The sequence below is a fragment of the Cnephaeus nilssonii genome (assembly GCF_951640355.1).
Source record: "Cnephaeus nilssonii genome assembly, chromosome: 11".
Lineage (NCBI taxonomy): Eukaryota > Metazoa > Chordata > Mammalia > Chiroptera > Vespertilionidae > Cnephaeus > Cnephaeus nilssonii.
In genome coordinates this window covers 5234289-5244590 of record NC_137082.1, presented here as the reverse complement: position 1 = coordinate 5244590, position 10302 = coordinate 5234289, and the positions used below count along the sequence as shown (strand labels likewise).

The window sequence follows — 10302 nt, the reverse complement described above, 5'->3', positions numbered from 1 at the left end:
GTGGATTGCTTTTTCTATGTCTATTGATATGATCAGGTGATTTTTGTCTTTAAATTTGTTTATGTGATGTATCACATTTATTGATTTGCGAATATTGTACCAACCTTGCATCCCCGGAATAAATCCCACTTGGTCATGGGGTGTGATCTTTTTAAGGTATTGCTGGATGCGATTTGCTAATATTTTGTTGAGAATTTTAGCAACCGTGTTCATCCAGGGATATTGGACTGTAATTCTCTTTCTTTGTAAGGTTTTTATGTAGTTTTGGAATTAGGGTAATGCTGGCCTCATAAAAAAAAGAAAGCTTGGAAGTATTTCTTCCTCTTGGATGTTTGGAATAGTATGAGAAGTAGAAGTGTTAGTTCTTCTTTGAAGGTTTGGTAAAACTCCCCTGTGAAGCCGTCTGACCCGGGCTTTTGTTTGCTGGGAGTTTTTTGATTACTGCTTCTATTTCATCCGTTGTTGTTGGCCTATTCAGGTTTTTTGATTCTTGGTAATTCAGTTTTGAGAGATTGTATTTTCCTAGGAATTTGTCCATTTCTTCTACATTGTGCAGCTTGTTAGCATATTGTTGTTCATAGGATCTCCTTACAACCCTTTGTATTTCTGTGGTGTCAGTGGTTAGTTCTCCGCTTTGATTTCTGATTTTATTTATTGGGATACTCTCTCTTTGTTTCTTGCTGAGAATGCCTAATGGTTCATCAATATTGTTTATCCTTTCAAAGAACAAGCTATTATTTTATAAATAAGTCTTTACTGTTTAAAGTATTACATATGTCCCTCTTCCCTCTCCCCCCCCCCCCCACCCATTGGCTCCCTTGAGCCTGCCCCCATCCACCCCTCTGCATCTATGCATTTAAAGTCGTTGGCTTGCCGAAACCGGTTTGGCTCAGTGGATAGAGCGTCAGCCTGCGGACTCAAGGGTCCCGGGTTCGATTCTGGTCAAGGGCATGTACCTTGGTTGCGGGCACATCCCCAGTAGGGGGTGTGCAAGAGGCAGCTGATCGGTGTTTCTCTCTCATCGATGTTTCTAACTCTCTATCCCTCTCTCTTCCTCTCTGTAAAAAATCAATAAAATATATTTTTAAAAAAATAAAATAAAATAAAATAAAGTCGTTGGCTGATTACCTCCCACTCCCCCACCCACCCCAGCCTTCCCTCTGGGATTCCACACTGTGTTTCAGGCTTCCACGTGTCTGGATCTACTCGGTTCATCTGTTTGTTTTGTTACTTAGATTCCACATATGAGTGTAATGATGTGATACTTGTCTTTCGATGACTGTTTCACTCAGCATGATACTGTCCAGATCCCTCCATGCTGTCTCAGAGGGTAAGAGACTCTTTTTTTTTTCCATTGCTTAGTATTCCATGGTGTAAATGTACCACAGCTTTTTTATCCATTTATCTACTAATAGGCCTTTGGGCTGTTTCCAGATATTAGCTATTGTAAATTGTGCTGCTATGAACATAGGGGTGCATACCTTCTTTCTGATTGGTGCTTTGGGTTTCTTAGGATATATTCCTAGAAGTGGAATCACTGGGTCAAATGGCAGATCCATATTTAATTATTTGAGGAAACTCCATACTGTTTTTCATAATGGCTGCACCAGTCTGCATTCCCACCAGCAGTGTATTAGGGTTCCCTTTTCACCACATCCTCACCAGCACTTGTCATTTGTTGATTCCTTGATGGTAGCCATATAACCAGGTCTGAGATGGTACCTCATTGTCCTTTTGATTTGCATCTCTCAGATGAATAGTGACTTTGAGCATTCTTTCATATGCCTCTTGGCCATCTGTATGTCCTCTTTGGGGAACAGTCTATTAGGTGCTTTGCCCATTTTTAATTGGATTGTTTGTCTTCCTTTTGTTAAGTTGTATGAGTTCCTCATATATTGTGGATATTAACCCTTTATGAGATGTACCATTGTTAAGTATGTTCTCCCATACACTGGGCTCCCGTTTTGTCTTGTTGATGGTTTCCTTTGCCGTGCAGAAGCTTGTATTTTGACGTAGTCCCATTTCTTTATTTTCTCCTTTGCTTCCATTGCCCTAGGAGATGTATCCTTAAACATTTTGCTTCAAGAGATGTCTGAGATTTCGCTTCCTATGGTTTCTTCTAGGACTTTTAAGGTTAACCGACTTACATTTAAGGTTTTTTCCCACTTTGTGTTTATTCTTCAGTGTGGTGCATGTTGGTGGTTAGTTTCATTTTTTTTGCATGTATCTGTCCAATTTTCCCAGCTCCATTTATTGAAGAGACTGTCTTGACTCCATTGTTCGCTCTTGCCTCCTTTGTCAAGTATTAATTGTGCGTAATGGCTTGGGTTGATTTGTGAGTTCTCTGTTCTGTTCCTTTGATCTCTATGCTTGTCCTTGTGCCAGTACCAGGCTGTTTTGATTATGGTGGCTTTGTAGTATAACTTGAAATATCTGTTATTGTGATTCCTCCAACGTTGCTCTTCTTTCTTCAGCTATTTGGAGTCTTTACTGGTTCATTATTAATTATTGAAGTATTTGTTCTAGATCTGTGAAATATGCTGTTGGTATTTTAATAGGGGTTGCATTGAATCTGTAGTTTGCCGTGGGTAGTAGGGACATTTTAATGATGTTGATTCTGCCAACCCATGAACATGGTATATTCTTCCACGTGTTCCTATCTCCTTCGGTCTCTTTCTTCAGAGTCCTGTAGTTTTTGGAATACAGGTCTTTTTCCTCTTTGGTTAAGTTTATTCCTATGTATCTTAATTTTTATGTCACAATGTAAATGGGATTGCTTCTTTAGTTTCTCTTTCTGAGAATTCATTATGAGTGAATAAAAAAGTCATTGATTTTTGAGTGTTGATTTTGTATCCTGCTCCATTGCCAAATTCATGGATTAAATCTAACAGTTTTTTGGTGGAGTCTTTGGGGTTTTCTATGGACGATCTCATGTCCTGTGCAAATAATGATTTTTATTTCCTTCTTTTCAATTTGGATGCCTTTTTTCCTTCTTGTCTGATCTCTGTGGCTAGGCCTTCCAGTGCTATGTTGAATAAGTGTGATGAAAGCAGACCTTCCCGTCTTGTTCCTATTCTTAGGGGAAATAGTTTTAGTTTTTGCCCATTGAGTATGATGTTCACTATAGGTTTGTCATGTATGGCCTTCATCATGTTGAAATATGCTCTCTCTATTCCCACTTTGCTGGGAGTTTTTATCAAGATTGGGAGTAGGATTTCACTGAAAGCTTTTTCTGCATCTATTTATAAGATCATATGATTTTTGTCTTTCAATTTGTTTATGTGAGGTACACGTCTATTGATTTGGGAATATTGTACCAGCCTTGCATCCCCAGAATAAATCCCACTTGGTCATGGAGTATGATCATTTCAACATATTTCTGGATGCAATTTGGTAATATTTTGTTGAGGACTTTAACAACCATGTTCATCAGGGATATTGGCCTGTAATTCTCTTTCTTTGTAGTGTCTTTATCTGGTTTTGGAATTAGGGTAATGTTGGCCTCATAAATGAGCTTGGAAGTGTTCCTTCCTCTTGGATGTTTTGGAATAGTTTAAGGAATATAGATGATAGTTCTTTTTTGAAGGGTTGATAAAACTCCCAGACCAGGGCTTTTGTTTGCTGTTCTTTTTATTTTTTATTACTGCTTCTATTTCATCAGTAGTTGTTGGCCGGCTCAGGTTTTTTTATTCTTCCTGATTCAGTTTTGGGAGACTGTATATTTCTAGGAATTTGTCCATTTCAATCACATTGTCCAGCTTGTTGGCATATAGTTGGATTTCCTTACCATCCTTTGCATTTCTGCGGTGTGACTGGGTAGTACTCCACTTTGGTTTCTGATGTTATTTATTGGGTACTCTCTCTTTGTTTCTTGATGTGTTTGGATAATGGTTCATCAGTTTTGTTTATCCTTTCAAAGAACTAGCTCTTTTTAAAATATAATAATAATAATATTTATTTATTTTTGAAAGTATTACATATGTCTCTCTTCTCCCCTGCCCCCATTGAATCCTCCAGGCAGACTTTGTCCACCCCCATGGATATATATATAGGTCTTTGGTTGATTACCTCCCACCCACCCATCCACCCACCCCAGCCTTCCCTCTGAGATTCCACACTCTGTACAATGCTTCCAAGTCTCTGGATTCACTCTCTTCATCAGTTTATTTTGTTACTTAGATTCCACATAAGAGTGCAATGATGTGATACTTGTCTTTCGCTGAATATTTCAATCAGCATTATACTGTCTAGATCCCTCCATGCTGTCACAGAGGGTAAGAGATTCTTATTTTTTTACTATTGCATAGTAATCCATGGTGTAAATGAACCACAGCTTTTTTATTGACTCATCTACTGATGGGCACTTGGGCTGTTTCCAGATGTTAGCTATTGTAAATTGTGCTGCTATGAACATAGGGGTGCATACCTTCTTTCTGATTGGTGCTCTGGGGGGTCTTAGGATATATTCTTAGAAGTGGGATCACGGGGTCAAATGGCACATCCACACTTAATTAATTCAGGGAACTCCATGCTGTTTTCCATAATGGTTGAACCACTCTGCATTCCTATCAGCAATGTACTAGGGTTCCCTTTTCTCCACATCCTCGCCAGCACTTGTCATTTGTTGATTCCTTGATGGTAGCCATTCTAACCAGGTTTGAGATGGTATGACATTGTCCTTTTGATTTGCATCTCTCAGATGAATAGTGACTTTGAGCATTCTTTCATATGCCTCTTGGCCATCTGTATGTCCTCTTTGGGGAACAGTCTATTAGGTGCTTTGCCCATTTTTAATTGGATTGTTTGTCTTCCTTTTGTTAAGTTGTATGAGTTCCTCATATATTGTGGATATTAACCCTTTATGAGATGTACCATTGCTAAGTATGTTCTCCCATACACTGGGCTCCCGTTTTGTCTTGTTGATGGTTTCCTTTGCTGTGCAGAAGCTTGTATTTTGATGTAGTCCCATTTCTTTATTTTCTCCTTTGCTTCCATTGCCCTAGGAGATGTATCCTTAAACATTTTGCTGCAAGAGATGTCTGAGATTTCGCTTCCTATGGTTTCTTCTAGGACTTTTAAGGTTAACCGACTTACATTTAAGTCTTTTTTCCACGTTGTGTTTATTCTTCTGTGTGGTGCATGTTGGTGGTTAGTTTCATTTTTTTTTTTGCATGTATCTGTCCAATTTTCCCAGCTCCATTTATTGAAGAGACTGTCTTGACTCCATTGTACGCTCTTGCCTCCTTTGCCAAATATTAATTGTGCGTAATGGCTTGGGTTGGTTTGTGAGTTCTCTGTTCTGTTCCTTTGATCTCTATGCTTGTCCTTGTGCCAGTACCGGGCTGTTTTGATTTTGGTGGCTTTGTAGTATAACTGGAAATATCTGTTATTGTGATTCCTCCAACTTTGCTTTTCTTTCTTGAGATTGCTGTAACTATTCAGGGTCTTTATTCGTTTCATATTAATTGTTGAAGTATTTGTTCTACATCAGTGAAATAATGCATTGGTATTTTAATATAGGGATTTCATTGAATCTGTAGCTTGCCGTGGGTAGTATGGACATTTTAATGATGTTGATTCTACCAACCCATGAACATCGTATATTCTTCCACCTGTTTCTATCTCCTTCAGTCTCTTTTTTTCAGAGTCCTGTAGTTTTTGGAATACAGGTCTTTTGCCTCCTTGGTTAAGTTTATTCCTAAGTATCTTACTTTTTATGTTGCAGTGTAAATGGGATTTCTTGATTTGTTTCTCTTTCTGAGAATTCATTATTGGTGTATAAAAAATCCATTGATTTTTGGGTCTTGATTTTGTATCCTGCTCCATTGCCAAATTCATGGATTAAATCTATTAGTTTTTTGGTTGATTCTTCGGATTTTCTATGTACAATTTCATGTCCTGTGCAAATAATGAGAGTTTTATTTCCTCCTTTCCAATTAGGATGCTGTTTTTTTCTTCTTGTTGTGTGATCTCTGTGGCTAGGACTTCCAGGGCTATGTTGAATAAGAGTGGTGAAAGCGGACATCCCTGTCTTGTTCCTGTTCTTACAGGAAATGGTTTTAATATTTGCCCAGTGAGTATGATGCTTGCTGTAGGTTTGTCATATGTGGCCTTCATCATGTTCAGATATGCTCCCTCTATTCTCACTTTGCTGGGAGTTTTTATCGAGATTTGGTGTACGATTTCATTGAAAATTTTTTCTGCGTCTATTTATAAGATCATATGATTTTTGTCTTTCAATTTGTTTATGAGAGGTACCACATCTATTGATTTGCCATTATGGTACCAGCCTTGCATCCCCGGAATAAATACCACTTGGTCATTGAGTATGATCATTTTAACATATTTCTGGATGCAATTTGGTAATATTTTGTTGAGGATTTTAGCAACCATGTTCATCAGGGATATTGCCTTTTAATTCTCTTTCTTTTAGTGTCTTTATTTGGTTTTAGAATTAGAGTAATGCGGCTTCATAAAAAGACCTTGGAAGTGTTCCTTCCTTTTGGATGTTTTGGAATAGTGTGAGGAGTATAGGTGTTAGTTCTTCTTTGAAAGTTTGCTATAACCCCTGTGAAGCCATCCATACCTGGTCTTTTGTTTGCGGGGATTTTTTTAAATTAATACTACTATTTCATCAGTTGTTGACCTATTCGGGTTTTTTGATTCTTGGTGATTCAGTTTTGGGAGACTGTATATTTCTAGGCATTTGTCCATTTCATCCACATAGTCCAACTTGTTGGCATATAGTTGTTGATAGGATTTCCTTACAATCCTTTGTATTTCTTTGGTATGAGTGTTTAGTTCTCTGCTTTGGTTTCAGATTTTACTTATTTGAGTGCTCACTCTATGTTTCTTTTATTGTTTGTTTGTTTCTTTTTCTTTTTGCATTTTAATTTCTTTATTCATTGAGGTATTACATATTTGTCCTCATCCCCCCATTACCTTCCCAACCTCCTTCCCCCCCCCCGCCCCCGCCCAACTCATGCCCTCACCCCTCTGTTGTCTGTGTCCACTGGTTAGGCTTATATGCATGCATACAAGTCCTTTGGTTGATCTCTCTCCCTTATCCCCACCCCTCCTACCTTCCCTCTGAGGTTTGACAGTCTGATCGATGCTTCCCTGTCTCTGGATCTGTTTATGTTCATCAGTTTATGTTGTTCATTATTTCCCATAGATGAGTGAGATAATGTGATATTTATCTTTCTCTCATTGGCTTATTTCACTTAGCATAATGCTCTCCAGTTCCACCATGTTGATGCAAATGGTAGGAATTCCTTTTTTAGCGCAGCGTAGTATTCCATTGTGTAGCTATTCCACAGTGTTTTTTAATCCACTCATCTGCTGATGGGCACTTAGGCTGTTTCCAAATCTTAGCTATGATAAATTGTGCTGCTATGAACATAGAGGTGTATATATCCTTTCTGATTGATGTTTCTAGTTTCTTGGGATATATTCCTAGAAGTGGTATTACTGGGTCCAATGGGAGTTCCCTTTTTAGTTTTTTGAGGAAACTCCATACTGTTCTCCAAAGTGGCTGCACCAATCTGCATTCCAACCAGCAGTGCACGAGGGTTCCTTTTTCCCCGAATCCTCGCCAACATTTGTCGTTGATTGATTTGTTGATGATAGCCATTCTGACAGGTGTGAGATAGTACCGCATTGTCGTTTTGATTTGCATCTCTCGGATAATTAGTGACTTTGAGCATGTTTTCATATGTTTATTGGCCTTTCTTCTGTCTTCTTTCGAAAAGTTTCTATTTAGGTCCGTTGCCCATTTCTTGATTGGATTGTTTATCTTCCTTTTGTTAAGTTGTATGAGTTCCCTGTAAATTTTGGAGATTAAACCCTATCGGTGATAACATTGGCAAATATGTTCTCCCATGTAGTGGTCTTTCTTGTTGTTTTGTTGATGGTTTCTTTTGCTGTGCAAAAGCTTTTTATTTTGATGTAGTCCCATTTGTTTATTTTCTCTTTAGTTTCCATTGCCCTAAGAGCAGTATCAGTGAAGAAATTCCTTCGGCAGATGTCTGAGATTTTGCTGCCTGTGGATTTCTCTAGTATTTTTATGGTTTCCCGTCTTATATTTAAGTCCTTTATCCATTTTGAGTTTATTTTTGTGTATGGTGTAAGTTGGTGGTCTAGTTTCATTTTTTTGCATGTATCTGTCCAATTTTCCCAACACCATTTATTAAAGAGACTGTCTTGATTCCAGTGTATGTTCATGCCTCCTTTGTCGAATATTAATTGGGCATAGTGGTTTGGGTGGGTTTCTGGGTTCTCTATTCTATTCCATTGATCTATATGTCTGTTCTTGTGCCAGTTCCAGGCTGTTTTGAGAACAGTGGCTTTGTAATACAGCTTGATATCTGGTATTGAGATCCCACCTACTTTGTTCTTCTTTCTCAGGATTGCTACAGCTATTCGGGGTCTTTTTTTATTCCAGATGAATTTTTGGAGAGTTGGTTCTAGGTCTGTGAAATATGCTGTTGGTTTTTAATGGGGGTTGCATTGAATCTATAGATTGCTTTGGGGTAATATGGACATTTTGATGATGTTGATTCTATCAGTCCATGAACATGGTATGTTCTTCCACCTGTTTATATCTTCTTCTATCTCTTTTATTCAGTGTCCTGTAGTTTTTTGCATATAGGTCTTTTACCTCTTTAGTTAAGTTTTTTCCTAGGTATCTTAATTTTTTGGTATGATGATAAATGGGATTGCTTTTCGTAAGTTCTCTCTTTCCGTAAGTTCACTATTGGTGTATAGAAATGCCATAGATTTCTTGGCGTTAATTTTGTATCCTGCTACCTTGCCGAATTCATTTATTAAGTCTAATAATTTTTTGATGGAGTCTTTAGGGTTTTCTATGTACAGTATCTTGTCATCTGCAAATAATGACAGTTTTACTTCTTCTTTTCCAATTTGGATGCCTTTTATTTCTTCTTGTCTGATAGCAATGGCGAGTACTTCCAGTACTGTGTTGAACAGGAGTGGTGAGAGTGGGCATCCCTGTCTTGTTCCTGTTCTTAGGGGAAATTCTTTGTTTCTTGATGTGTTTGGATAACGGTTCATCAGTTTTGTTTATCTTTTCAAAGAACCAGCTCTTTTCAAAAATAATAATAATAGTTATTTATTTTTGAAAGTATTACATATGTGCCTCTTCCCGCCCACCCACCCCCATTGAATCATCCAGGCTGCCTTTGTCCACCCCCATGGATATATGTATAGGTCTTTGGTTGATTACCTCCCACCCACCTATCCTCCCCAGTCTCCCCTCTGAGACTCCATACTATGTCCATGCTTCCATGACTCTGGATCCACTCTGTTCATCAGTTTATTTTGTTACTTAGATTCCACATATGAGTGCAATCATGTGATACTTATCTTTCTCTAACTATTTCACCAAGCATGATACTGTCCTGATCCCTCTATGCTGTCTCAGAGGGTAAGAGATTCTTTTTTTTTTTTTTACTGCTGCACAGTATTCCATGGTATAGATGTACCACATCTTTTTATCCACTCATCTACTGATGGGTACTTGAGCTGTTTCCAAACCTTTGCTATTGTAAATTGTGCTGCTATCAACACAGGGTGCATACCTTCTTTCTGATTGGTGCTTCCGGTTTCTTAGGATATATTCCTAGAAGTGGGGTCTCTGGGTCAAATGGCAGATCCATATTTAATTATTTAAGGGAACTTCATGCTGTTTTCCATAATGGCTACACCAGTCTGCATTCCCACCAGCAATGTACTAGGGTTCCCTTTTCTCCACATCCTCGCCAGCACTTGTCATTTGTTGATTTGTTGATGGTAGGCATTCTGACAGGTGTGAGATGGTAGCACATTGTCCTTTGGATTTGCATTTCTAGGATGAAAAGTGACTTTGAGCATTTATTCATATGTCTCTGGGCCATCTGTTTGTCCTCTTTGGAGTGGTGTCTGTTTAGGTGCTTTGCCTATTTTTTAATTGGATTCTTTGTTCTTCCTTTTGTTAAGTTGTATGAGTTCCTTATATATTCTGGATAGTAACCCTTTAGCAGATAGATGTATGATTGCCAAATATGTTCTCCCATACAGTGCGCTCCCTTTTCCTCCTGTTGATGGTTTCCTTTGCTGTGCAGAAGCTTGTATTTTGACGTAGTCCCATTTCTTTATTTTCTCCTTTGTTTTCTTTGCCCTAGGACAGTGGTTGGCAAACCGCGGCTCGCGAGCCGCATGCGGCTCTTTGGCCCCTTGAGTGTTCTAACGCCACTTCTTCAAAATAGACTCGCCCAGGCTGAAAACCAACTTCTGCGCATGGGT

General features: G+C 38.5%; 1 long non-coding RNA gene across 1 annotated transcript in view; it reads left to right on the top strand.

Moving 5' to 3' along the window:
- The first annotated feature begins 915 nt into the window (after positions 1 to 915).
- The window catches only part of LOC307107735, a 231426-nt gene continuing 222039 nt past the window's right edge, over positions 916 to 10302 (top strand). Inside the window, exon 1 of the long non-coding RNA XR_013814250.1 lies at positions 916 to 10165. This is a non-coding gene — a long non-coding RNA (uncharacterized lncRNA). The remainder of the gene's footprint in view (positions 10166 to 10302) is intronic.